Raw genomic sequence first — 27,687 nt, forward strand, 5'->3', positions numbered from 1 at the left:
CAGCGACGCTCTCCCTCTCAGCGAGCCAGGCTGTAAAAAAAGGAGACTGTGACGTATAAGCGCGCATGCGCACTCGTGCCGTTGCGACGGAACAGGGAACACGCGGCACGAGTGCGCATGCGCGCTTAACATTTTATTATTATTGATGGATTACAAGATCCGAGGCAACATGCGTTTACTAAAGTTAAATCGTGCCAAACAAATCTGATTGAATTCTTTGACTGGGTGACCAGAGAATTGGATCAAGGACGTGCACTAGATGCAATTTACTTAGATTTCAGCAAAGCCTTTGACACGGTTCCTTATAGGAGGCTCTTAAACAAATTCCATGGGCTGAAGTTAGGGCCCACAGTGGTGAACTGGATTAAAAATTGGTTGACGGACAGATGCCAGAGAGTATTGGTAAATGGAACTTACTCAGAGGAGAGTGAGGTGAGTAGTGGAGCGCCTCAAAGATTAGTGCTGGGACCGATTCTGTTCAATATGTTTGTGAGCAACATTGCTGAAGGGTTAGAATATAAGGTTAGCCTTTTTGCGGTTGATACCAAGATTTGTAACAGAGTTTACACCCCGGAGGGAGTGGAAAACATGAAAAAGGATCTGCAAAATTTAGAAGAATGGTCTAGCATCTGGCAACTAAAATTCAATGCGAAGAAGTGCAGAGTGATGCATTTGGGGTGTAGAAATCCAAGGGAACCATATGTGCTGGGAGGTGAGAGGCTGATAGAAACATACTATGTTTTCCCAAAAATAAGACAGTGTCTTATATTCGTTTGGGGCCCAAAAAAGGCACTAGGTTTTATTTATGGGTAAGACTTATTTTTTTTCATGTACATGATCATCTCTCCCTTCCTCTCCTTCACCCCAAACTCTTCCTCTTTCTTTTCCCCCACATGTACAACATCTTTCCTCCCCTCTCACCCATCCCCTTGTGCCTTCACTCTGCAGCATCTTTCCATCCCTCCATCCCTCGTGCAGCAGAACCCTTGAGCAACCACCATCACCCCTGTTGCGCAGCCGAACCGTCGAACCCCTGCTGACCCTCCATCCTTCCTTCCCAACCAATCCCCACCGACCACGACCATAAATACCTTCCGGCAGAGGAGCATCGGGCCAGCAGCACTCACATGCTGCTTTGCGGCCTTCTCGCTGGGGCTTTCTATGTGCTGCGTTACTGATGATTTTATTTCATTTAAAATACTGGTTCAATCATCCATTCGTTCAGTGCTGGAGTACTGTAATGTTGTTTATTTGGGTGCTCATAAAAAAACAACTAGTAGATTCAAAACACAGCAATTCGTTTGATTTTTAATCTAAAAAAACATGATCATATCAGCCCATATTATCAAAGGCTACACTGGTTGCCGTTTGAGGCTAGAATGTGATTTAAGTTTGGATGTATTTTCTACAAAGTCTTATTTGGGTTGGCCCCATCTTATCTTGTTGCTCATTTTAGATTTTTTATATGTAAAAAAAATATACATAGAACCGTCTGGTTTTATTTTCCTTCAGCGAAAGCGTGCCGTTTTAAGAAATTTTTAGATAGGACTCTGGCTTTTCAAGCAGGAGTAATGAATACATGCTTAAATGTTCTTATTACTCCAGCCCTCACTTATCAGCAATTTTGGAAAGATTTTAAGATCTACCTATTTAAACAGTACAATACTTAATAGATATCAATATCAATTTGATAAATTTATTTTTATTATGTTTATGGAATAAGGCTTACAGAAGCTTATCTATTTTAGTATAAATAATCTGTATTGTGCATACTTTGTTTGAATGAGTTAGGGTCGTACTTTGTTAATTAGCATTTTTTATTGAATTGTGTTATTTCCTTCTATAAGACACTGTTATCTGGCTTTGTATTTTAAATACTTTGTAATTTATTGTGTAAACCGCCAAGAACTGATGGTGTGGCGGTATACAAAAATAAACTATTATTATTATTATCAGTTCATTAGAGGCAAGGCTAGCCTCCAGTGACCACAACATGGTGTGGTTCTACCTCAGGAAAGGCTTCCCTAGATCAAACATGAAAACAAAGGTACTCAGCTTCCAAGGCACTGACTTCGAAAGCATGGGAGATTTCGTCCATCGGACACTGCAGAACCAAGCTACGACCGATAATGTGGAGGCTATGTGGTCATCCCTGAAATCTACCATACATGAAGCAAGAAGTCTCTACATAAAATCAGTAAATAAACGACAGAGAAACAATAAACCCCAATGGTTCTCCGCAGAAATCTCGGACCTTGTCAAAGAGAAGAAAAAAGTATTTATGTCCTACAAACAAACGGAGAAAAGGGAAGCTAAACTAGAACATATGGCCAGGTCTGCAGCGGTCAAAATGGCAGTTAGGGAGGCCAAAATTCGAGTAGAAGAAACTCTGGCAATAAACATTAAGAAGGGGGACAAATCCTTCTTCAGGTATATTAGAGACAGAAAAGGAACATGGACGGGATAGTACTTCTTAGAAAACCAGATGGGAACTACGCAGAATCAGATTCCGATAAAGCCGAACTACTGAATGAATACTTCTGCTCGGTCTTCACCTGTGAGGCACCGGGGCACGGTCCGCAGTTGCAGTCAAGGCAAAGTGCGGAAGACCCGTTTCGGAATTTTGTGTTCACACCCGGCGAGGTCTACTACGAACTGACAAGACTCAAGGTGAACAAAGCCATGGGACCGGACTATCTACACCCCAGGGTGAGCTGCGTGATGTCCTAGCGGAACCGTTATCCGTGCTCTTCAATCTCTCCCTAAGTACAGGGAGAGTCCCCTTAGACTGGAAAACAGCTAACTTCGTTCCACTGCACAAAAAGGGTTGCAGGGCAGAGGCTACATATTACAGACCGGTGAGTCTCACATCAATAGTATGTAAACTCATGGAAACACTAATCAAATGTAAATTAGATGCAATCCTTGATGAGGAGAACCTACGGGATCCCAGTCAGCACGGATTCACCAAGGGTAGGTCCTGCCAATTCAATCTCATCAGCTTCTTTGACTGGGTAACAAGAAAGCTGGACTTGGGAGAATCCCTGGATGTCGTGTACCTAGAGTTCAGTAAAGCTTTTGATAGTGTCCCACATCGCAGGCTTTGCACAAAATGAAATCGATGGGGTTAGGAGAAACACTAACTGCATGGGTCAATGACTGGCTGAGTGGTAGACTTCAGAGGGTGGTAGTTAATGGTACCCTCTCTAAATCATTGGAGGTGACCAATGGAGTACCGCAGGGTTCAGTCTTGGGCCCGCTCCTTTTCAACATATTCATAGGGGTCTTAACCCAGGGGCTTCAAGGTAAGATAACATTATTCGCTGACGATGCCAAACTATGTAATATAGTGAGCAACGGCAATTTGCCCGATAGTATGACACAGGACCTGCATTTGTTGGAGCATTGGTCCTCGACCTTGCAGCTAGGCTTCAACGCTAAGAAATGCAAGGTCATGCACCTCGGCAACAGAAACCCGTGCACAACTTACACCTTGAATGGTGAGACCTTAGCTAGGACTTCTGCAGAACGAGACTTGGGAGTGATCATCAGTGCAGACATGAAAACTGCCGATCAAGTAGAGAAGGCTTCATCTAAGGCAAGACAGATGTTGGGTTGCATCTGCAGAAGTTTCGTCAGCCGGAAGCCTGAAGTCATATTGCCATTGTACAGAACCATGGTGAGACCTCATTTGGAATACTGTGTGCAATTCTGGAGGCCACATTATCGTAAAGATGTGCTGAGAATAGAGTCGGTTCAACGGATGGCCACCAGAATGGTCTCGGAGCTCAAGGATCTCTCGTACGAAGAGAGGCTGAAAAATTTGCGGTTCTATTCTCTCAAAGAACGTAGGGAGAGAGGAGACATGATCGAGACGTTTAAGTATATCACCGGCCGTATCGAGATGGAAGAGGAGATTCTCTTTCTCAAGGGACCCTCGGCCACAAGAGGGCATCCACTCAAACTCAGGGGCAGGAAATTTCATGGTGACACCAGGAAGTATTTCTTCACCGAGAAAGTGGTTGATCCTTGGAATGAGCTCCTGGTGCAGGTAATCGAGGCCAACAGCGTGCCAGATTTTAAGAGCAAATGTGATGCCCATGTGGGATCCCTCAGAGGGTCAAGTTAAGGAGATCAGTCATTAGTAGTGGGATCTCTAGGAAAGTAGACTTGGGGGTGGGTAAGTAGAGTGGGCAGACCTGATGGGCTATGGCCCTTATCTGCCATCATTTTCTATGTTTCTTGGAACATGTCTCCCCTCTCAAAAATATGTGAGATCTACCACTTTCAAATCATTGCACTTTGTAAGCTTTGTGTATCACAGACTGCTTTTATGCATTATTTTTTTTTTTTTAACTAATGTTCATGTCACAAAGCTATTTATTGATGGTGTGTTATTAAATGATGATTTCTACCGAGGAACTTTTTGTCCAGAATCCCCATTTTAATGGTTATTTACATGTTGGTTTGTCTTTCATCACCCCAGGCCCCTTTAGTTTTAAAAATATTTGGTTTATGATATTTTTCTCTCACACAACCACTGTAGTCCTGTAGCCATGCCTATTAGGAACATCTTTTTAAATTTTACCAAACATCAGAAAAATGCACCCCCTGGGGGCTTGTAAATAGTGGTCATATGCATGTCCTTTCATCAGAGGCTACAAATTGATTGATTGCCTGGTTTGAATTGGAGTTTAGCCTCTGTGCTAGTAGCAAATGCAGCTGGATATACTTTTGGTGGCTCTGTTTCAGGGTTCCGTACGGGAGTGATTAGAATTCAAAATTCATATGAGTCAGCCATTGCAAAGGCCTAGACACATAACTGCTATTGTTGCTAGTCTGTTGTCTAGATTCCAATTCCCTTTTGTGTGCACAGTGGCATATTGTGTTACTGCTTTTGTACTGCATTTAGTTGCTGAATGGGAAGCATGCCCAAACAGATCAGATTGAATAACAAGGCAGGAAATTAAATTCTTTAACCATCCTGTCTTCTCTGAAAAACCATTGTTTATGATTTATTGTATAACAGGACTGTTGTATTTTTTAATATACAACAGTAAAAAGTGGGAGAACTGTAGAAGATATGGAGACTTTACAGTCTTTTTGCTGTATCTAGTCACAAGGAACTTCTTGTCCTTAAACCGTGATTTTTTTTTCCACCACCTCTCTCTGTCGCCTGCACCTTATTAACAGGTCATAACTCCCTGCAGGGTTGGCTTTATTTATTTATTTTGATTTATATCCCGTCTTTCCAGAAAGCTCAGGACGTGTAGGGAAGGTAAAGGCAGGGTAATTCACTCAGGAGGTCTCAGGCTAGGGTTACCAGATTTTCCATCTGGAAAATCCGGACCCCCCTAGACCCGTCCCCAGGCTCGTCCAGTTCCACCCATCCCCACCCTGGTCCCGCCCCTCGCTGCCTGCTCTCATCGGGCAGGACATCCGCGCATACACGGATGATATCATTGCATCGTATCTGCGCATGCATGGATGCTCTACTGTGGAAAGGAAAGATTTTCAAAACCCGGACAAAGTGCTAGGTTTTGAAAAGCCGTCTGGACCCCCGGACATGTCCTCAAAAGGAGGCCATGTCCTGGGAAATCCGGACGTCTGGAATCCTTGTCTCAGTGCTTCGTGAAGATGAAGAAAGTATACACTGTGGGGCTCATAATCGAAATAGAAATACATCTAAAAACCCAACCAAATCAGCACTTGGATGACCTAAAAGACAGGTCATCCAGGTGCCGAAAATCAAAATGGGTTTTTAGATGTATCCAGAGATTTTTTAGGCCTCTGAATCCCACTGTGCACCCAGAGCTGAAAGGGGCATTTTTGAAGAAGTGATAAGGGTGGGATGTTGGCGGGATTTCGGCCGATCTAGACTTAGTTGTACTGCAGGGATAATCGGAAGTTTTGTGAGGCTGCCTGTATGGATCTAAGTGCCCAGAAGGTATCCCAAGTGACCAAATAACCACTGGAGACACAAAGTACAGACCCCTACACACTCCCCCAGTGATCACTGATCTCCCCTCCCGCCATAAAAATCAGAATAAAAATGTACATACCTGCATCCAGAACATCAGCACCTGGCATAGGAAAGCCTAGTAGAGCTGAACAGATTTGACTTAAGTAGTCTGGGGAGTGGGTTTGTGAACCATAGAAAGAAGAACCCAGGCCCATAAGCCACTCTAACCACTGCATTCATGATGAAAAATGTGAGTCCACCAACCCCCCCCCCCAAACTCTACTGTACTGCCATATAGATGGCACCTGCAACCATAAGGACTATTGGGATTGTAGACAGGTAGGTATAGTAGGTTCTAGGGGTGTTTTGGGGGGGCTCACCATGAATTGCAAGGGAGTTGTGGTGAGATGTTTATGTGGCACCCTTTTTGTGAAGTTCAAAGCAGTAAGGTGCCCCACTACTCTGTTGCCATGTCTGGGTGGCCAGTCCATCACTTTGCTGGCCCCGCCCGTATCCTAAAGGTCTTTTTCTAGGCGTTTGGGACTTGGACGATCTTTTGGATGAGAATGTAGTATAAAGATAGATGTACTAGTGGTCTGGACGATCAAATGGCTGGACGTAGAAGTAGATGATGTTTGAAAAAAAAAAATTTTTAATGTATTTTTCGAGATTGGACTTTGGACGCTGCTGACTTTCGGTGACTAGCGCCCTAGGCCCCAAATGGACTTAGACGTTTGTTTTGGTTATGCCCCTCCACAGGCTTTGGGGCTCTCTCCTAAATTTTGCTCTGGGCCCCAGAGTGTCTAATACTGTTTATGCCTTGACTCTTTGGCCATATCTATTAAAATTTATGAAATGTTCATGCTTTTAATTAAATTTAAATCTTTTAATTTGCCAAAATTAGTACTTGTGAATCAAGTCCTACACAATTTACAACATAGTTTGACCTTTTTACCCTTATGTTAAGGCTAGCTTGAGGCTCAAGCATCAGAAGGATCTCCTCAGGGCCCTTCATATGGCTCTCTGACACCAAATAATTTTTACACTCACAAGTTAAAAAGGAGTTGGCAGATCATAAATTTAAATGGTAAAAATCTTGGCAGGGGAGAGATTGGTAAGAATGGGCTGGGGAAGGATGAGAGACTGGTGTTCCATCAATCTTTCATTCTTGTCCCAGCCCATTTCTCATGTTTAATGGGAAAGAGTATGGGATTTGATAAACCACCTTTCCATGGTTACAATCAAAGCAGTTTGCATATTGTACGCAGGCACTTAGGCCCTGATTCTACAAAGTGCGTCCAGATTTTAGGCAGCTGTAGGCATCCTACAGCTGTCTAATCAGCCAATCGGGATGCACGTTTTTTAAAAAAATGCTCCCCAGGCAGGCCGCCTATATTGAAGGCGCCTCCGGGAGCCTAGGGAGGCCCGCAAGACGCCTAAGCTCGCCTAAGGGTCTTAGGCGGGCCTTAGGCGAACCTAGGCGGCCCTACGTGTCTCCCTAGTAGAGGAAGAGACGCTTATAATGTAGGCCAACAAAATGCTGGTCTACATTGTAAGTAGACGCAGCCGCTATATTTATTGCTGCAAGGGATCTCTCTGCTGCTATAAGTATAGCGGGCCGCGGCCGCCTGTCCAATTGCCGGCAGGAGGGTGCCCAAACCCTCCTGCCAGAAGATGCCCCCCCCGACACTACCGACCGCCCCCCCGACACTACCGATTGCTGGCAGGAGGGTGCCCAAACCCTCCTGCCACCCCCCCCGACACTACCGATCACCGGCAGGAGGGTGCCCAATCCCTCCTGCCGGAAGACGCACCCCCTCCGCACTCCCCCGCGCTAACAGCCCCCAAACCTCCCCACCCAACAAACTAACCTTTTCTTGTTAGCCAGACGGGACTTGCCCGTCTAGCCGGCAGGCCCGCCTCGTCGAAATGAGGCGGGCCCGCCCCTTCCCGACCCATCCTTCCAAAGCCTAAGGCCTGATTGGCCCAGGCTCTAGAAGCCTGGACCAATCAGGCCTTAGGCATAGCGGGTCCACCCATCCCCACTTAATCTAAGGCCTGATTGGCCCAGGCTCTAGGTGCCTGGGCCAATCAGGCCTTAGACACCCTCCTGCCAGCGATCGGTAGTGCCGGGGGGGGGGGGGGGGGTCGGTAGTGTCGGGGGGGGGGGCGGTCGGTAGTGTCGGGGGGGGGGGAATCTTATGGCAGGAGGGTTTGGGCACCCTCCTGCCAGCGATTGGTAGTGTTGGGGTGGGAGGGAGATCGGTAATGTCATGGGGGGGGGCATCTTCTGGCAGGAGGGTTTGGGCACCCTCCTGCCAGCGATCGGTCAGGGGGCCGCGGCCCGCTATACTTATAGCGGCAGAGAGATCCCTTGCCGCGATAAGTGTAGCGGGCCGTGTCTAATCTAGCCCGATTCTCTAACCAGCGTCTGTACCATGGACGCCGGTTACAGAATCGGGGTTTAGTGTAGGCCCGATTCTGAATAGGACACCTCTCCCGGGCGTCCTATACAGAATCAGGACCTTAGTTTGTATCTGGGGGGCAATGGAGGGTTAAGCCAGTGTCTCTCAAACATTTTTAGCTCCGGCACACTAAACGGAGGAAGTGTTTTTTGTGGCACACTAAACGGAACAAATGTTTTTCATGGCACATTATGACTGAAATTATAAAATTGTAAAACCAACAAAGAATTATATTTGAGAGCTTTTATTTAAAGTTCTTTAAGCTATATATGGGTAATTGTAACGATGGTGAAACTAAAGTAGATAGACTTGCTAATCAATGCGATGGGTGTACTTATTTTTGAATGCAACTTAACTTAAAATGCAGCTCGTTAGTTGACAACCAAACACATATTTCATCATCCACCATTTGCAGTCTCAATTTAGTTTGTTAGAGCTGAAAATCCAAGTTCGCAAAGATAAGAAGATCCAAATGGTAAAGCCTTGATAGCTTTATTGCTCACATTAGGATAACTACTACATAAAAAAATTAAATAAAACTACAATTACTTGCCGTCAATTTTCAAGGACCAATCATGCCAAAGAATGATGTTTGGGCGGTTGTATCATTATCCCAGGACAAGCAGGCAGCATATTCTTAACGTATGGGTGACGTCACCGACGGAGCCCCGGTACGGACACTTTTAACTAGAAAGTTCTAGTTGACCGCACCGCGCATGCGCGGGTGCCTTTCCGCTCGACAGAGGAGAGCGTGGTCCCCAGTTTCTTCGTTTCCGCGGAGCGAAGAAGACGCATGTGTTTTCAACAGCCGTTGAAAAATCAATTCCTGCCTTCCCGCTCGCGTAATTTTTCGTTGTTTTTCTCTTTTTTCCCTTCGGGTTACTTTCCCTTTTATTTTCAAAAAAAAAAAAATCGTCGGACTTTCTTTATTTTTCAGGCCGGCCCCGGCGGGGCCTGTTGCCACCATACAGGCCTCCAACTTTGATTTTGCGGAGGCCGTGTTTCCCTTCATGCCCCCTCAACCGGGCTTTAAGAAGTGCCAGCGGTGTGCACGCCCGATCTCTCTTACCGACCCGCACAATTGGTGCCTGCAGTGCTTGGGTCCAGAGCATCGGGCGGACACCTGCACCCGCTGTGCTACGCTTAAAAAGCGCACCTTAAAAAATAGGCAGATCCAGCAAAATATTCTATTCGGTACCGGATCTGCCATAGAATCTGCCGCGACGTCGACGGCACCGCAAAAGTCGACACCGACTACTTCGACTCCACCGGATCCTTCTTCGGGGTCGCTGGCCCCAGGTAAGCCGGCTAAGAAGCCTTCCACTTCCCTTGAGCGCCCTCCTGTCACGGTTGCGACACCGGCAACCCCGGCACCGCATCGACCCCGCAAACGCTCCGCTTCGATATCGGTGAGTGCCTCGTCATCGGCCTCGTCATCGCCAGAGCGTAGAGCGGCACCTATGGTACCGAAGAAGAAAAAAGCGGTACTGGTGCCTCCCCTGGATGACCGCATCGCGGCCATACTCCAAACACAGTTACAGGAGCAGCTGCAACAACAGCTCCAACAACTGTTGCCGGTGTCGACCCCCTCGGTACCGCTCAACACTTCCATGCCGGTCCTCTCGGCTGAGCCACATCTTTCCCAACCTACGGTACAGACCCGCTCTGATGCCGATCCTCCTCGGTATCAGGTATGGCACCGGTCTTCCTCACCCGGTACCGCCTCGGTCCGCTCTGGCAAGTCTCTCTCCAAAACCCGCCATGCCAAGCCCTCCACACCGATGTCCCGCCGTGCGCACCCCGACATCAGAGACCCTGACTTATGGGAAGAATCCCCACACGGTACCGAGGAAGACGCTTCCTCCACGGACGAGGAACCTTCAGTGACTGATACCATCTCAAAACCTGAATAGTCCTCGTTCACCAAATTCCTTAGGGAGATGTCTGCTGCTCTTTCCATTCCCTTAGAGTCCGACTCTAAAAAGTCACAGGCCTTTCTCGATGCCTTAGACTTTGAGCAACCTCCTAAGGAATTTCTCAAGTTACCCGTACATGACATCCTACGGGAAACTTTTTATAAGAACTGGGAGAACCCCCTCACTGTCCCGGGGGCCCCTCACAAATTGGATAGCTTGTATCAGGTCATTCCCATCCCAGGGTTTGACAAGCCTCAATTGCCCCATGAATCTCTCCTGGTGGAGTCCACCTTAAAGAAAACTCAGGGCTCCAGTGTCTATGCCTCCACCCCTCCTGGCAGAGAGGGAAAAACTATGGATAAGTTTGGCAAGCGCCTTTTCCAGAATGCAATGCTGGCCAACAGGGCAAATAATTACACCTTTCACTTCTCCTTCTACATGAAGCATCTGGTGCAACAACTCTCCGCCTTACAAAAATACATCCCTGAACGTAAGGTGCCTCTTTTTCAACAACAAATTTCCAGTCTGCTCCAACTCCGGAAATTCATGGTGCGCTCCATTTATGACTCATTTGAGCTGACCTCTCGAGCGTCTGCCATGGCTGTTGCCATGCGGCGTCTGGCCTGGTTGAGAGTTTCTGACCTCGACATTAACCACCAAGACCGCCTGGCTAATGCACCTTGTCTTGGTGATGAACTCTTTGGGGAGTCCCTGGACTCAACAACCCAAAAACTCTCGGCTCACGAGACCAGGTGGGACACCCTGGTGAAGCCTAAAAAGAAGACCCCGCCTGCTCGCCCCTACAGACAGCAGTCTTCCTACCAACGCAGGTTCTCGGCCAGACCTCTCATCCCGCCTCAACAGCAGCCTCGCCGACCTCGTCTACAGCATCAAACTCAGGCTCGCTCACAGTCTCACCAACATGCCAAGCCTCTTCCTCCATCAAAACCTTCTCAGCCCTTTTGACTTTTTCTTCCAGGGCATAGCCAGTCTCCCACCATCATTGCCTCTTCCTCAGCCTATCAGAGGTCGCCTCCAACTCTTCCTCAGCCGTTGGGAGGTCATCACATCAGACTAATGGGTCCTCAACATCATTCGCCACGGCTACTCTCTCAACTTCCAGACTCTTCCACCAGACAATCCTCCCGTAGAGTCTGCTTCTCACTCCTCCCAAACCCCCCTCCTCCTGAGGGAGGTCCAATCCCTCCTTCTTCTCAATGCCATTAAAGAGGTGCCTCCGGACCAATGGGGTCAGGGATTCTACTCCCGCTACTTCCTGGTTCCCAAGAAGACAGGAGACCTCAGTCCCATCCTCGATCTCAGGGACCTCAACAAGTGTCTGGTCAAGGAGAAGTTCAGAATGCTCTCCCTTGCCACGCTTTACCCTCTTCTCTCTCAACACGACTGGCTATATTCCCTGGACCTCAAAGAGGCCTACACTCACATCCCAATCAATCCGACTTCACGTCGCTACCTACGGTTTCAGATACAGCACCATCACTATCAGTACAAAGTGCTACCCTTTGGCCTCGCATCATCACCCAGGGTGTTCACCAAGTGCCTTATTGTGGTGACGGCCTTCCTCAGGTCTCACGACCTCCAGGTGTTCCCCTACTTGGACGATTGGTTGGTGAAAGCGCCTACATCTCCGCTTGTGCTACAAGCCACTCATCACACCATCTCGCTCCTCATCTACTGGGGTTCGAGATCAACTACCCCAAGTCGCACCTACTTCCCACACAGTGACTTCAATTCATTGGAGCAGTTCTGGACACCACTCTGATGAGGGCGTTTCTTCCCGCCGACCGACAACGGACCCTGCTCCATCTCTGTTGTCAGGTGCTCCTTCATCACTCCGTCCCAGCTCGGCAGATGATGGTCCTCCTGGGCCACATGGCCTCGACGGTCCATGTGCTTCCTCTGGCGCGACTCCACCTCAGGACACCTCAATGGACTCTTGCCAACCAATGGTCACAGACCACGGATCTTCTTTCTCATCCCATCTCTGTGACATCGTCTCTTCAGCAATCTCTTCACTGGTGGTTGAACTCCTCAAATCTTTCCAGGGGTCTACTCTTTCATCTACCCCCTCACTCCATGATCATAACCACGGATGCCTCCCCCTATGCGTGGGGAGCTCACCTGGGAGATCTACGCACCCAGGGACTCTGGAACCCTCAGGAGCGTCAACATCATATCAATTTCCTGGAACTCAGAGCCATGTTCTATGCTCTCAAGGCCTTCCAGCACCTTCTCCACCCTCAGGTTCTTCTCCTGTGCACAGACAATCAAGTCGCCATGTACTACATAAACAAGCAAGGCGGCACCGGATCCCCCCTCCTCTGTCAGGAGGCCCTCCAAATATGGACCTGGGCCACGACCCACAGTCTCTTCCTCAAGGCTGTATACATCCAGGGTGAACAGAACTCCCTGGCCGACAATCTCAGCCGCATCCTTCAACCCCACGAGTGGACTCTGGACCCTCCAACACTCCACTCCATCTTTGCTCGCTGGGGCACTCCACAGGTGGACCTCTTTGCAGTCCCTCACAACCATCAGCTGCCCCAGTTCTGTTCCAGACTCTTCTCTCCTCATCGTCTGACCCCAGACGCATTCCTGCTCGACTGGACGGATCGGTTCCTCTATGCCTTTCCTCCTCTACCTCTGATGTTGCGGACGTTATCCAAACGCCGCAGGGACAGGGCCACCATGATTCTCATCGCCCCTCGGTGGCCTCGCCAACACTGGTTCTCCCTCCTGCTTCAGCTCAGCTCCAGGGAGCCCATTCCTCTTCCTGTGTTTCCTACTCTACTTACGCAGCAGCATCAGTCTCTACTACATCCCAATCTATCTTCGCTTCACCTGACAGCTTGGTTTCTCTCGGGCTAACCTCTTCAGAGAATCTGTCTCAGCCCGTCCGTCGCATTTTGGATGCATCTAGAAAACCGGCCACCCTCCAATGTTACCATCAGAAGTGGACCAGGTTCTCCTCTTGGTGTCTCCTGCGTCATCACGATCCCACCTCATTGGCGGTGGAAACTGTATTGGACTATTTGCTCTCTCTCTCCGACGCTGGCCTCAAGTCTACCTCAATCAGAGTCCACCTCAGTGCCATCACTGCGTTTCATGAGCCTATCCTCGGAAAACCGCTTATGGCTCATCCTTTGGTTTCCCGGTTCATGAGAGGCCTCTTCAATGTCAAACCACCTCTGAAGCCTCCTCCTGTCGTCTGGGACCTGAATGTGGTTTTATCAGCTCTCATGAAACCTCCTTTTGAGCCTTTTGCCACAACTTCGCTTAAACTTCTAACATGGAAGGTGCTTTTCCTCATTGCCATCACCTCTGCCAGGAGGGTTAGTGAGATGCATGCACTGGTTGCCGACCCTCCTTTCACTGTTTTTCACCATGACAAGGTGGTTCTGCGTACCCATCCTAAATTCCTTCCCAAGGTGGTCTCGGACTGCCACCTCAACCAGTCCATTGTGTTGCCTGTCTTTTTCCCTAAGCCCCATTCTCATCCTGGGGAACAGGCGTTGCACACGCTGGACTGTAAGCGTGCCCTTGCATACTACCTTGACCGTACCAGGGCTCACCGCTCTTCACCTCAGCTCTTTCTGTCCTTCGACCCTAACCGTCTAGGTCGCCCTGTCTCTAAATGTACGCTTTCCAACTGGCTTGCTGCCTGCATTGCGTTCTGTTATGCTCGGGCCGGTCTCTCACTGAAAGGTGCTGTCACGGCCCACAGGGTCAGAGCTATGGCTGATTCTGTGGCTTTCCTCCGTTCCACGCCCATCGAGGAAATCTGCAAGGCTGCCACTTGGTCCTCAGTTTACACGTTCACTACTCACTACTGTCTGGATACCTTCTCCAGACGGGATGGACACTTCGGCCAATCTGTGTTACAAAATTTATTTTCCTAATGGCCAACCATCCCTCCTCCCTCTCTGTTAGCTTGGAGGTCACCCATACGTTAAGAATATGCTGCCTGCTTGTCCTGGGATAAAGCACAGTTACTTACCGTAACAGGTGTTATCCAGGGACAGCAGGCAGATATTCTTAGGACCCGCCCTCCTCCCCGGGTTGGCTTCTTAGCTGGCTTATCTTAACTGGGGACCACGCTCTCCTCCGTCGAGCGGGAAGGCACCCGCGCATGTGCGGTGCGGTCAACTAGAACTTTCTAGTTAAAAATGTCCGTACCGGGTCTCCGTCGGTGACGTCACCCATACGTTAAGAATATCTGCCTGCTGTCCCTGGATAACACCTGTTACGGTAAGTAACTGTGCTTTATGCATACAGATGCTCATAACATTGACGGACTCTTGCGTATGTGATGTACTTGTCATCTAGTGGATACTTATGAAGGGAATTTTTAAAAATAAAGTAAAATTCTAGAATCTCTCGTGGCATATCCCGAATCTCTTCAGGGCACACCACTGTGCATGGCACACAGTTTGAGAGACAGTGCATTAGGCTGTACTTCTACTCTGCTCATCCTCCATTATCACCAGTGGCTTAGCCATTGTGGTGGTGGTGGGGGCCCCAGGAACCACTTTGGCCTCAAGCCCCCCTTCAAACTTGCAGCACCAAATGCTGAATTCAAAATTAAAAGAAAAAGTAATAAACAGAATTAAAAAGAATAAAACATAAAAGTTTTATAAAATGTTTATCCTCTTTGTTTTTTGTTTTGTTTGTTTGTGTGATTAAGAAGACACCAATAAGATCTGTTTTTTCCTTGAAGGCTAGTGTCTGTCATATCATGCATCACGTTTGTGATGATGTCATGACGCCCGGCTCTTTTGAATAAGCCGGGTGCATCTCTCGGTTCCGCAGCCATTGTGAGATGTCAGCCAAGTTGGTTTACTACACGAACATGTTTGAATATTCTGATATGGCAATATGAAATGCATTTCCCTTGATGTAGCCTGGGACAAGGCGAAACAGAGGTACTTTCTGTTGGGAAGCAGCAGTTTTGAAAAAGAAAAGAAGCTGGTTGCAGAAGCGTCTGAGAGATGCAATTTGAAGATAAGTTTGCCTTCTATGTTCATATCACGTGTAACTAACTAGACCTGTTTATAAGAACTGAAATCATTTTTTTCCAGGCTGTTGCCATTGTTGTTACATTTTGACAGATTTAACCTTATGCTCCTTTATATACAATTATGAAAACAGAAAATGAACTTTGAAATTGATATGAAAGAATGAAATGAAGAATGAAACATTGAGGATATATATGTATGGAGTTTTTTCAGACCAGTGATGATATGAATGGCTTAGGGTACTGCGTAGTCCCGGCTGTTTAAACTAAACTAAATCTTGGGTTTATATACCACATCTTCTCCACAATGTGGAGCTCGGCACGGTTTACAGGAGTTGGGATAGAACGGAACTCCAATGGAATTATAGAAATAAGTATAAAGAGAGGTTAGGGCTTAGAGTACCAGAGAGGGGAAGAAGGTTACATTTTGGAGAATAGCCAAGTTTTCAGATGCTTACGGAATAGTTGAAGGGAACTCAAGTTACGAAGAGGGGAAGTAAGATTATTCCAGAGCTGAGTGATTCTGAAGGGGAGGGAAGACCCTAGTTTACCAACATGGGATATGCCTTTTAAGGAGGGGAAGGATAATTTTAGTTTTTGGGTGGATCTGGTGGAAATTGGATTTGAAGAATTCCAGGATAGTGGAAAAAAGGAGGAAGGATGCCGGGTAGGATCTTGAAGGTTAGGCAGGCACATTTAAAGTGGACCCTGGAGATAACAGGAAGCCAGTGGAGCTTGGACAGGAGTGGTGAGACATGGTCAAATTTACTTTTTGAGAAGATAAGCTTAGCTGCGGTGTTCTGGACTAGTTGGAGTCTATGGAGGCTTTTCTTTGTTAGGCTTAAGTAGATAGAATTGCAATAATCCAATCTGGAGAGGATAATGGATTGTACGAGGACGGCAAAGTGTTTTTAGTGGAAGCAGGATCTCACTTTCCTCAGCATGTGAAGGCTAAAAAAGCATTTTTTTATCAAGGAATTGAGGTGGTCGTTGAAGGATAGTGAGGAATCAATGGTGATGCCCAAAACTTTGCTAGAGAACTCTAACTGTAGTGAGGAGCCTGAGGACAATGGGATGGAGGTGGGTAGTTGGTCTAGTTTAGGGCCGAGCCAAAGTAGTTTTGTTTTGGACTCATTCAGTTTCATTTGTACAGTGAGGGCCCAAGATTGGAGGTTCGTTATGCATGAGGAGATGTTCGCTGCGAGATTAGTGAGGTTAGCGTCGGTCTCGAGGAGGACCAGGATATCATCGGCATAAGTGTAAAGTATTTCTAGGGGGGATAGGTGGAGGAGATTCAGGGAAGACATATAAATGTTGAAAAGAATAGGAGATAGGGGGGAACCTTGCGGGACTCCACATGCCGGTTTCCATGGGGAGGATGAGGTGCCATTCTTGGTAACGGTGTAAGAGCGAGAACGTAAGAAGTTCAAGAACCAGTCAAGGACTGTAGAGCTAATGCCTATCTCAGAGAGTTGGAAGACTAGAATGTCATGATGGACAACGTCAAAAGCTGCAGAAAGGTCGAATTGAAGGAGAACAGCGAATTTATTATGAGAATGAAGTAGTTGAACCTTAGAGATTAAAGAGGCCAGAAGGGATTCAGTGCTGAAGTTGGGTCTGAAGCCGTATTGATAGGGTAGGAGAATAGAGAATCTTTCCAGGTAGGATGAGAGTTGGGAGGAAACGATAGACTCTAGCAGTTTGGTTAGGAGAGGAATATTTGCTATTGGGCGATAGTTGGATGGAGTGCAGGGATCCAGGTCAGCTTTTTTCAGTAGGGGGGGGGGGGGGGTCAACGCAATATGTCCCATTTCTGGGGAGAAAAGGCCCGATAATAGGGCAGAGTTTATAAGTTTGGTAAGAGATGAGATGGCCTGTGTGGGAATTTTCTCAAATAGGTAGGATGGGAATGGGTCCAAGGTGCAGTTGCAGGATTTCAGTTTCAGGCAGAGTTTAAGGACCTGAGATTCAGATACTTGCTCAAAGGCAGTCCAGGATTTGTTGACTGGGATAGGGTTGGAGACATTTGGGGTAGGGTTGGGAATGGCGGACACCAGAGAGTTGTAGGAGACTACAGGCGGGAAGGAGCTTCTTAAGGTGATGACCTTTCCATTGAAGAAGTTTGCTAGGACATCGGCTGATGGAGAGGAGGGAAGCATGGAAGGGTCGTTTTTAGAAGTTAAGGAGCGCCAGATGTTGAACAGCGCACTATTCTGGTTGTTTGATCTAGAGATCTTGTCACCATAGAAGTTCTTCTTTGCTTTTTTGAGTATAGTATTGTAAAGCTTAATGTTGGCCCTCCAGGTTTGTTTGTCTGTGGGGGATTTAGAATTTTTCCAGATGCGTTCCAGAGATTGACATTTCTGTTTCAGTTCTCTGTGATATGGAAGGTACCAGGGGGGCCTTGCGGGAGTAGGAGATGGTTTTGGTGGAAAGTGGGGCGAGGGAGTGGTAGGTGGACTCTGAGAGGGTAATCCAGTTGTGCCAGTTGGTTACTGAATCTACAGGCTTAGGCATGGAGGAGAAGTTGTTGAGAAATTTGGTCCAGAACTGATCGCTTGAAATTTTTTTGCTGAAAGTAATGGACTTAGAGGTATGGGGTGAAGTCCCAAGGTGCGACATGAAAATGAGGAGACAGAAAGCTCCTAAGAAGTGGTCGGACCAGGGGACGTGATCCCAGCGGGTGTCATCGGTTTAAGTTTTGTAAGAAGTAAGATCGAGGAAACTGATGAAGTCTAGTGTGTGACCTTTTTCATGGGTTGGAGAGGAGGCAGGGGGGGAAAACCTAGAGAGGTGAGGAAGTTATTAAATTCAGATGCGTCTTTGCTGGTGGTGTCGTCAAGGTGGAGATTGATATCCCCAATGATTTAAGGAATGTGTTTGTTATGGTTTCTCTGCTGAATTTATCATACACTACGTTTCTTTTGAACTTGTTGTTGTTATATACTACTGTACCCAGATAATAATGCAACAACATGCATCCATAAACAGTTGAGGCATTGTCAATTGTCCTTGAAGGATATAAGAACTAGCTGCTGAAGTGACTTAGGTAACAGTTACAGAATGAACTGTCATTGATTTTATTAAATATGTTTTGGGTAGGCCAGGTAATCGATGGGTCATGAGTCACTGGTTACACAGGTCAAATGGGTCATTGATAAGCTTGCATGACCCATTGTGTGCTCTGGTTTGGTTTTTTTTTTTCTTCATAGTTCAGTTTTGTAATTCATATCCATTCAGTAGCAGCACCAAGATTATACTATTGGAATCTCTTATATCTGCAATTGATCTAGAACAGGGATAGGGAACTCCGGTCATTGAGAGCCGTATTCCAGTCAGTTTTTCAGGATTTCCTGAATGAATATGCATTGAAAGCAGTGCATTCAAATAGATCTCATGCATATTCATTGGGGAAATCCTGAAAACCCGACTGGAATACGGCTCTCGAGGACCGGAGTTCCCTACCTCTGATCTAGAAATTGCTGAGAAAGTTACAGTTAGTCCACAACAGAGCAGCTGAGGAACTTCTGAATACAGCTGAGGAAAACACATCGCCCCTCTTTTTAGTGACTTACTTTACCTTGGTGAAGAATGGAAGAATTAAGTCTAAAACCATGACTGCGCTTTTAAGAATTAAAAAAAATGCTTTCATGTTTCCCTTATATGTATACAGTATACTGATTAAGAAATACTGATTTTGCCAACATTTGCTTATTTCTGATCTGAGGAAGAAGGGGTTACCTTTGAAAGCTAACCATAAACTACATTAAGTTAGTACAATAAAAAATACATAATTTTTCCCCTTTGTTTTTGTTTTATTTCTACATAATCATCTAAGAATTTAAAAAGAGATTTAGAGAATTTAGAGGAAAAATTAATGATATATGAACCATATAACTACATAAATAACTACATAAATAGAACCAGTCTGACCTACGGCACATTCCGAAAATCAATTAAATCCACTCTGTTTGACAAATTCATCTCCTAAACAGAAGCCTCTCCACTCTCAAGGCTATATTCTCTATCTTTCACGATGTAATTTGATATCCTCTATCTATTTCTTTTTTTTTAATTTTTAATTTATTTATCATTTCAAGTTATCATTACATCACAATGATAAGGAAATACTGAAATATTATACAATCAGTACTTGCTGATAAGCAAAAGTTAACACAAGGTAATATTACATTCAAGATAGTTCACAATAGGAGAAGGAGAAAAGAAAAAGAAAACAACCCTTGGGGCAGGGACATTAACCTAAATTACAGTTCTAGAAAAAAAAAAAAAAAGAGAGCAGTTACAACCTTCCATCAATTAACACCACAACCATCCTGATTCAATCTGGATGCGTAGAGATACCCTTACCTACTAAAAAGAAACCTAATTGGGCAGGTTTAAAGAATATATATTTACTTCCCCGAAGGGTGACCACGCATTTACAGGGAAATCTTAACTGAAAAACTGCCCCTAATGAAATCACTTTCGTACTGTATGATAGAAATTCTTTTCTTCTAGATTGCGTCCATTTTGAGGCATCAGGAAACATATATAGGATACCAGTTTCAAATTAAAGTACAATTTCAGCAGCATTTCCTTATCCTGATGAAATACCAAAGAGACTAATAAAGTGGCCCGACCCTCAATTTTAATATCAGATGATTTTAATATCTCAGTTAATCCATCTGATCTCCACCTCTTCCTAATTCTCCTTCTTTAATTGAACTTTTCTTTAGGTAGTAAATTTTTTGTAGTGGTGGAAGATCAGATTCTGATACCTTTAATGTAGTTATCATGAAATTCCTAAAAGTATTCCGGGGTGACATAAACTTGGCTATTGGAAAATTTAAAAGTCTCAAGTTCAAACTTTTCTGTTGATTCTCCAAGTTTTCAATCTTCCTCAGGAATAACATTTTGTCTGAAATTTGTTTAGTCATCAGATTTTTAGTCTCAATTGTTGTTTTCTCTAAATTCTTTATCTCCAATTGTTGCTTAGAAGTTAAATTTAATGTTATTGAAACAAAGTTTGCACATACCAAGTGCAGGTTCTCCAACGCCGTCCAGATGGAGTCAAGTGTAACCGCCTGAGGTCTCACAAGTGGCTTGAGGGGGAAAATAACCTCCAGCTTCTCCTCAGCATTCCCTCCAGGTGCCGAATCCTGGGTTCCTTCGTCCTCCCTACCACTTGCTACTCGAGACGTAATGCTCCCAGAACGCTTCGACTCCCCGGCTGGAATCGGCGTCGGCGTCGATGTTAACACTTCCGGTTCAGCATCGGATCTCGGCAGTGTCTCCCCCGCTGTACTCAGGGAGCCCCCCAACAGTGACCGGTCTTTCAGTTCTTCTCCAGGCATTGGGGGCATGTGTGGTCCTCTTGGGCTCAGTGTCAGGTCGCTGTCTAAGCTGAGTCTTTCCCTAAACTCAGCAGCAGATCCGCCCGAAGTGGTTGGTTGGACTGTAAACGATGTAATTACAGTCTGTCGCATATTGGAGCTAATAGAGGTAGATGGGGGCAATCCCCTCTGTTTCCAACGTCTTTTGGGCATTAAAGAAAGTTAAAAAGTTGTATTTATTTCGAAAAAGTTGTCCCTAAGACGGAGAGCACTCCAATATGTGCACTGCTCAAGACGCCATCTTTCCTCCCCTTCTATCTATTTCTTATGTAACCCTCATTTCTTGCCTCCTGTAATTTGCTGATTGTCCAGCCTTCTTCGAATGTGAACCGCCTAGAAGTCTTTCAACTATGGCGGTATAGAAGAATAAAATTATTATTATTATTATATAAGGACTTTAAATTCTCTTGATGCCTTGAAGCTAGAGTCATCTGGGGTGAAGAGATTAGAAAGATGTCTAGTGTGAAACAGATTTTACCTTTGATCATGCCAACCATTTGGAGCACAACCACCAGTCATATGTGGCTTTTGAAATGCCTGATGGTCACTTCAATGAGGCCTTTGTTTGCTTGCTGGACAGGGGTTGAACGGGAAGATTGTAGGCCATAGGCCTTTCAGGGTTTTTTCAAAAGCTTCCTCTGTGACCTGGTTGAATGAGTCTCAATGGCTGTGCATGGGGGTGGGGTGAGCAGTGACATACCAAGGGGGGGGGGGCGCCACGGGTGCACGCTCCAAGGGGGTGCACAGCCGGCCAGATCCAGAACCTCTTGCGCTGCTCCAAACTGCACCTCAGCGCGGCTGCCGTACTTAGAGCAGAGTCGGCAGCTGCGCTGAAGTGAATGAAGGTCTCGCGATGATTGCGCTATCTACCGCCTCTGTTCTGGAAGAGGTAAGTGACGTGGGGGGGACGGGGAAGACTGGCAGCCGCAGTCATCGCGGGATCTTGCCGCAACTAACTGCGTCTGCTGGCCCAGCCCTTTCCGACGTCACTTACCTCTTCCATCCGGAACAGAAGCAGTCATCGCGGGACCTTTGGGATGGAGAAAGAAAGGAGCATAGTAGGGTGGTGAAAGGAGGTCAGGGTGGCATGGAAGGGTGTGGAGGATGAGAAAGGGGTCAGGGTAGTATGGAATCATGGTTAAGGATGACAAAGGGTGTCAGGGTGGTATGGAATCATGGTGAAGGGTGACAAAGGGGGGTCAGGGTGGTATGGTATCATGGTGAAGGGTGACAAAGGGGGGGCAGGGTGGTATGGAATCATGGTGAAGGGTGACAAAGGGGGTCAGGGTGGTATGGAAGGGTGTAGAGGGTGACAAAGGGGGGTCGGGGTGGTATGGAATCATGGTGAAGGATGACAAAGGGGGTCAGGGTGGTATGGAAGGATGTGGAGGGTGACAAAGGGGGGTCAGGGTAGTATGGAATCATGGTGAAGGGTGACAAAGGGGGGTCAGGGTGGTATGGAATCATGGTGAAGGATGACAAAGGGGTCAGGGTGGTATGGAAGGGTGTGGAGGGTGACAAAGGGGGGTCAGGGTAGTATGTAATCATGGTGAAGGGAGACAGGGGGTCAGGGTGGTATGGAAACATGGTGAAGGGTGACAAAGGGGGTCAGGGTGGTATGGAAGGATGTGGAGGGAGAGAAAGGGGCAGATGCTGATAGAATTGCAGGGAAAGAGACATAAGGGGGAAGGATACTGCATGGAATTGGGTTGGAGGGAGAGAAAGGGGGCAGATGCTGATGGAAGTGGGGGGGGGGAAGGGAGAGGAGAGAGTGAAATGCCAGACCATGGGGGTGTGGGAGAGGGAAGGGAAGAAGAGGAGAGGAGAGATGCCAGACCATTGGAGGAGGGAAGGGAGGAAGATGGATGCCAAACTAATGGGGGTGAAGGGAGAAATGGAAGGGGGATGCATAAAGTTTCTAGAACGGGAATAAAAAGAGAGAAGATTCCATATAGAAGGGGCAGAGAGAGGGTAGACAGTGGATGAAAGGAAGAGAGTGACAAAAAGATGAGGAAAGCAGAAACCAGAGAAGACAAGGTAGAAAAAAATTCTATTTATTTATTTTTTGCTTTAGGTGAGATGCATCGCTATTTCTGTGATGTTGCATTGTATGCAGAGTCCAGCTTCTTGGTGCTTCAGTTTAACCTTTGGCTATGTATTTTTATTCTATCTCCCCATTTACAAAAATGTAGAGCATTTTTTAGCGTTGGCATCTGAGCTGTTACTACCGTGGCTAAAAACCACACTACAGTTTTGTAAAAGGGGGAGGAGTTAGTTTGTGATTACATACTAGGCGAAGGTGTTTTCTGTGTGTTCGAAAAGACATGGTTTTCTATTAGGATTGACTGTGTAGGATTGATCTGTACTAGTCTGGCTTGTTTAGTTTTACAATGGGCTTATTGATGTACTGCTCACTGTAGTATGTAAGATGCTGCCTTTTCCTAGATATTCATGTGTGACATGTGGATTGTTACTAAAAATCATGTTTTTCATATAGATGAGGTGTCAAAAAATGATGGGTTCCGGGTGTCACATATGTTAGGTACGCCACTGGGGGTGAGAGACTGTTCTCTTCATTAGCTGATTGGAGGTTTGATGGAACTGACTGTAGATCATGATGGAGATCTTTAATTTTGTTGGCAAAACCATTGCAATTGGGAGAGCTGGTTCTGTTGTGGGATTTGCAGTAGGCTGTTTACTATTTTAAATAGTTGCTTGGTTGAATTTGCAACTTGTTCGATGTTTTCAGAGAAATATTGGTTTTGGGCTGTTGTTAAGGTCACGCATCTACCACCTTTCTTCAAAATATGCACTCATGAATGCATATCTCTACTATCTTCTTTCTCAGCCCCCTTGCCCTCAGAAAAATAATCAGTTAATAGTTCCGCCACTCAAACAGCACAATAAATTAGTTAGTCATTGTTAGCGGTCTCTTCAACAAACCAACTCTTCACAAAAATGATTGACAGTAATTCTACCCAAAAACATAAACTCCTAAAAAAACTTCCAGTCCACATAGTCAGTCAAATTCTCTATCACACAATCAGGAAGGCTTGTACAGAGAGATGGATTTTCAAATGCCTATTGAATTGTTGAAAGGATGGGAGTGTGTGGCGTAGTGGTTAAAGCTACAGCTTCAGCACCCTGAGGTGGTGGGTTCAAACCCACATTGCTCCTTGTGACCCTGGGCAAGTCACTTAATCCCCTATTGCCCCAGGTACATTAGACAGAGTATGAGCCTGCTAGGACAGACATGGAAAAATGCTTGAGTACCTAAATAAAATTCATGTAAACCATTCTGAGCTTCTTGGGGAGAATGGTATTGAAAATTAAACAAATAAATGTACAACAACACAGTGGTCCAGGGAGTGCATTCCACAATTGGGGTCCCATAACAGAGAAATAGTCACAGCATGACAGATCAGTTGTAAATCTGGTCCCACTATTTTGTTTTCTTCATTGATCATCAATGCTCTTCTGGCAGCATAGAATTGTATTATATTCATAAAATAATGATGTAACATGGAGACATAGAAATATGATGGCAGATAAAGGCCAAATGGTCCATCCAGTCTGGCCATCCACAGTCTCCTCCTCTCTCTAGGAGATCCCATGTGCCTGTCCCATGCGTTCTTGAATTCAGACACAGTCTTTGTCTCCACCCTCTCTAGCGGAAGCCTATTCCACGCATCTACCACCCTTTCTGTAATCTGTAATTCTGTTATCATAGATGGTTAAAAAAAAATAAAATAAAAATAACAGTGGTACACCGGCCTGGATCAGTAAAACAAACTGCTTAATTTGAGCTATTATGCAGTGGTCAGAGCTGAGCAGATTTAATAGGAGGACACAGTTTAGCAGAAATGTCTGCTTAGATCAAAATTCTCATAGATGGATATTGTGCTTTTAAAGTGTAAATTCGTAGAACCTGTAAATTAGGAAAAAGACGGCAAAGCTTTTTAATATATCAAATGTGGCTTTTACAAAGACGCAGTAGAGCAGGGCTGCCCAAGTCCGGTTCTCGAGATCTACTGGCAGGCCAGGTTTTCAGGATATCTACAACAAATATGCATGAGAGAGATTTGCCTGCACTGCCTTCTTGGTATGCAAATCTCTCTCTCATGCATGTTCATTGTGGAAAACCTGGCTTGCCAGTAGATCTCGAGGACCGGAGTTGGACAGCCCTGCAGTAGAGGTTTCTACCATGAACCGGTGAGGTAAATGCTCAGACGTTCATAGAATTCCTATGAGGGTCAGAACATTTACTTCTCTGACCTGTGGCAGAAACCTCTACCATGGTTTTGTAAAAGGAGCCCAAAGATAGTAGCACTCATATTCCACTCTTTCAATACTAATATAAGATAACTTACATTCAGATACAAAAGGTATTTCCCTGCCTCTGGAGGGCTCACTGTCTAAGCCTGAACCTGAGGCGAGGGAGGGTTAAGTGAGTCGCCCAAGATCACAAGGGAGTGTCTTGGGATTTGCACTGGACTTCCTTGGTTCATAGCCCATTGCTCTAACCATTAGGTTACGCTTCCATAATGTAATGCATGAGTAATAGGGCAACAAAATTAAGGATTTGCTTTCCAGATTTTCCACATAGATTCTCAGAAAATGTAATTATTTTGTATGAGTAAGTTTTTCAAGATCCATTTTTTTCTGATCACACACTCCACAGCCCCCCTTTCAACGTTCTCCTGTTTTTTCACTGGCAGTTTTTAGAGCCAGATGGTTCACTGTATATTATAGTTGGAAAGATTGCTAGCAGTTACTAATCTCTTTGTGCTGATGACTGGTAAGGTCAGTAGAGAACCAGGAAGGACTTGGACCTCTGTGTTTTTCTTGGTTTCATTGGGTCTTTAATTTCCTTTTAAATAAAGCTTCAGATTTCTGCAGCTGTGCTGTTCAGCAGTAAGGGTTGTTGCTTTCTCTTTTCCCCTTCCTGTTTGCCAAGTCTATGATGTGCTTGACCATGAACAAGAATGATTGCCTACACGTTGTGGGACTGAAATTATCAACACTTATAGGCTTATTTAGTCTGTGGTTCATCAGCTTTTATTTCCAGTAGATTGGAAAGAGGTTTTTGCTGCAGTAGGACGTTTTTGGGTTATTTAGAAAAATATTGGGGGGGTCCCTTTTTTCTGGATACAATATAGATTACTTACGTAAATCCAAAGATGTGCACGGTGGCGTAGTAAGGGGGGGCAAGGGGGCCAGTCCACCTCCTCCCCTCCGCCTCTTCCCACTCCTCCCCTCGCCACGCGCACGCCCCCTTCCCTTCTCCAGCACCTCTAGTTGCTTACCACCATGAGCACCAACTTCAACATGCTCCTCGTGACCACGTCATCTCTCCCGCTGATGTCATTTCCAGGTGCTGCACATAGGAAGTGACGTCAGATGGAGAGCCGATGGGGTTGAAGTTCACTTTGCGTAGAATAACCTTTAAAATTTTACTGTTAACGTTTAAAATTCAACAAACTCATGCTCCAACTTTTCTACATCGTTTCTTAATACCGTATTCTCCATCCAGGGCATTGAGATCAACACAACAACTGCTATTGACTATTCCTTCATTAAAGATAATAGGAACCAGAAGATCTACCATTTTCTCAGTTATAGCACCCCCTGCTTTGGAACAATCTACCAATTTATATTTGTAATGAATCTTCTTTAGAAAAATTCAAGCGTTCCTTAAAGTTTTTTGTTCAAGGATGCTTTTGAAAAATAGACAACATTATTTTACAAATCACCAAACTTCTTAGATCTAAATTAGATTTCTATATAGATTATAGATTCATCTTTTTTCTTTTTCTTTTTCTCTTTTTTCCTTTTTGTATTACCTACCAAATGTGCTCCCCGCTAAATGTTTTCTTTCTTTCTTTAAAGATTGTAGTGTCTCTATTTATTTAAAAATTTGCATCCCACTACACAAAACATACATAATAAAATAATTGACAAAAACATACCACATGAAATCACTGAGAACTTTTCAATTTAAAGCACAGTTCAATGCACCTCACAGTAATACTGTTTTTTTCTAACAGATATCTTAAATGTAGGCCAGTATTTTGCAGGCCTGCATTTAAGGTGTCTGTGTCGTGCCTATGAAGAAACATAGGGATGCTTATAGATGCCCAAGTTGACCTCTGGTGGAAACCTCGCCCACACCAGCTTTGGGCGTTGGTAGACATGCTTAGATGTCTCTGTAGGCGCGAGTCAGACGCCTATATTGTAGGCGTCCTTCTCGGCATGGATTTAAAAAAAAAAAAAAATGTGCATCCCAATTGGCTGGTGAGATGGTGGCAGAATGTCTGCCGCCACCTACAATTGGGACACTGTTTGTAGAATCAGCCCCTATATGCATAACTTTGAAACACACCTATGAACTGCCTGAGCATTGCCACCATGCATAACCCCTTGCAGTGACATGCTAATGCACTTCTATGCTATTTTATAGGACACATATGCATGATAATGTTGAGAAACTGACATAAAAGACTCACCAAACACTTGGATTTCATATAGGACCATTCTATAACTGCATGAGTGTAATTACACATGCCATGTGTGCATATGTGCTGTCAAAATTGACACTTGCACGCATATATGTACAACGTACTGTGGAAAAATGCATTATAAAAAAAAAAGATATAGCGGAATTTAAAAAGGTACAGAGAAGGGTGCCAGAAACGATAAAGGGGATGGGACAACTTCCCTATGAGGAAAGACTGAAGTGGCTAGGGCCCTTCAGCTTGGAGGAGAGATGGCTGAGGGACGATATGATATAGGTCTATAAAATACTGCATGGAATGGAATGGGTAGATATGAATTGCTTGTTTACATTTTTCAGAAATTCTAGAGCTAGGGGGCATGCAATGAAGCTATTAAGTAGTAAATTTAAAACAAACAAGAG

The 27,687-nt window shown here is 45.5% G+C and overlaps 1 protein-coding gene across 3 annotated transcripts in view; it reads left to right on the top strand.

The window, feature by feature from the left end:
* The window catches only part of CLIC5 (chloride intracellular channel 5), a 264,527-nt gene that overhangs the window by 133,613 nt on the left and 103,227 nt on the right, over positions 1-27,687 (top strand). The window lies entirely within an intron of this gene.

The sequence above is a fragment of the Geotrypetes seraphini genome, chromosome 3, assembly GCF_902459505.1.
Source record: "Geotrypetes seraphini chromosome 3, aGeoSer1.1, whole genome shotgun sequence".
NCBI lineage: Eukaryota > Metazoa > Chordata > Amphibia > Gymnophiona > Dermophiidae > Geotrypetes > Geotrypetes seraphini.